This window comes from Meleagris gallopavo, chromosome 4, assembly GCF_000146605.3.
Source record: "Meleagris gallopavo isolate NT-WF06-2002-E0010 breed Aviagen turkey brand Nicholas breeding stock chromosome 4, Turkey_5.1, whole genome shotgun sequence".
In the NCBI taxonomy this organism is placed as follows: domain Eukaryota; kingdom Metazoa; phylum Chordata; class Aves; order Galliformes; family Phasianidae; genus Meleagris; species Meleagris gallopavo.
This window is the reverse complement of record NC_015014.2, coordinates 22,040,666-22,043,071: the sequence shown is the minus strand read 5'-3', so window position 1 is coordinate 22,043,071 and position 2,406 is coordinate 22,040,666.

Sequence of the window (2,406 nt, the reverse complement as noted above, 5' to 3'; positions counted from 1 at the left end):
TCCCTGTTTTGTGCAAAACATCTGACACGAGAGAATGTGAGAAGATGGGGAAGTGCTACCATTGATTTATAACTCCTTGCAGAAATTTAAAATGTCTTTCCACCATCCTTCTGTACACCATACCTGAAAAGCATGCAAATCAATGAGCTAAGAGCAGACTCATTCCATCTCCAGAAGAGCTGAGAAACTTCTTCAGAAACTTTCATGCAGACCTCCTTCAACATGAGGTCAGAGCTAAACTAATAAAAAGGTGCAGAACGTGACAAATTGCAGAGGGAGCAGAAAGATCTAGGGGATGTCTGTGATTTGTACTCTAGTTTCTTGCCCCTATATTTTAAAATACTTCTTGCATTTTAATTATGGATATAAAAAAAAATACCCTCTCTACTGCAAATAAGACACTGTTACAAAAACACATCTGGTCTTGCTTAAGGAAAATCCATTCTGTATGAGAACAAACACTGCTTTTACTTCTCCATTGTCACTTGAACAACTCAAAGCTCTGCTGAAGCTGATGAGACACGTTTCCCTACTCACTGCACAGCCATCGCTTTTTTCCACAACAGCCCCGAAGGAGCAGAAGCAGGACCACAGAAGCAGGGGCTTGTTTTGTGTTTTTCATTTTAAACATGCACTTAGCTTAAGGGTACTCCTAGAAAGGTCCTTCTCTGTCAGTTACAGAGAAGAACTCGGAGATAAAACAGCAGCTGCCATAAAAACAAACCCGCTGCTCTACTGAAATTACAGTCTTTGTAAAGCATTGGACATGAGTATCACAACACACAGTGCTTCTGGAGTATGGCACTGGTAGGAAAGATTAAGACATGTTGTTTATTTGGAGAGTTTTGTACGCATGAAAGCAGCTCAGAGTCTCAGAGCATCTCACCAACTTGGCACGTGCAGAACACAAGCTATTGCCCAGTCTTTTCAAACATTCTCTTCTCTCTCCCCTCCTCTCCACATCAGCCTGGGAATGGGAAGACAGCATTGTCCTGACCAGGACATGTGAACCCTTCCATCCCCCACACAGTCATAAGTTGGTACAGGGTTCTGAGACAAATTAAATATGTACAGATAATGGAGTCTGACATACTTCTGTGGGCAATACCTCTTTTCAAGGCAAACTTGCACCTTCTCAACGAGGATGCACTCTCTTTGACTGCTGGGGCACTTCTGCCAAAGAAATTCCCCTTTCACACACACTTTAGGAAATAACTGCTATGGGAGCAGTTGCTTGAGGGTTTTTTGTTTGTTTTCAAATCATATCCCAATAAGATAGGTCAAAAAAAAAAAAATCAGTGATTTCCTGTTTCCACATGAGTAGTTTTTAACGTTACCATGGTTACACCCAAAGTTACACCTGTTATGTGTATGTGCCTTCCACTTACAACAAGGTGAACGCATTCACATTTAAGACAATTAATTTGTGCAATGAAAGTCAAACAAATTGATCTGTTAATTGAAAAACGGAAGCAGTTTGCAGAAGTAATGAGACAATCCAAGGTGTTCACAGATGGGTTACCTGTGAGACCGGTGCTTTAACATGGGGCGGAATTCCAGAGGAGGAAACAGTACCACTAGGAGGCAGGTTTTTACTGGTCACTGAAGCCCAAGAGAAAGCCTGCAGGAAATGCAACAAACCTAGGCTACTCATCATGGAAAACCACTGACATTCCTACAGGGAAACTTGTCTGCTGAAAATATACTTTTGGTTCATAGCTGACTACTTAACGTTACAAAGATATAGCAGGATTTGCAGTTCAAGCCATTTGTAGACTCCAACAGTACAGAGCAGGGTGTGCAGCTCTCACTGCCACTACTAAAACAAGCTGGGCTCGATCAGCACCCCCAGCTCACTGCTTCCCTAGCACTGACAATCCTGCAGTGTTCAGTGTCTTCTGCACAAAGGAAGAGAGCGGATGCCAGAAGTTAGAAATAAAAACAGCAAAGAGAAACAGGATTGAAAAGATACGGGAGACTGATGTCAGAGCTAGAGAACGACCTCTCTCCAGCTGTCATCCACTCCTCCCATCTCTTTCAGCTACCTCCACGTTACTATACCAGATGACGCATGGCACTTTTTAAAATTAGGCATCCTGCTTCTAAGGGAGACAATCAAAGCCTCCAGACTTTTTTTAACCTATACTATGGATCATTTTTCAAGTGCCAACGCATCACGGGTTTGTTTTTTTGTTTTTTGAAGGAAGAGCAGTGGTTCCCATTGCATGAGTTTTTCGCTGGTGGTGGTCTGGATTGTTTTTTTAATATACCTTAACTACACATTTAAAAAGGTTAACACATGCATAAAACCACACACACACTTTACAGAGCATAAAATCTACAATACATAACTTCAACAGCATTGAAGAACAACTTTTTTTTGGTGACATTTCACAACTTTTTTTT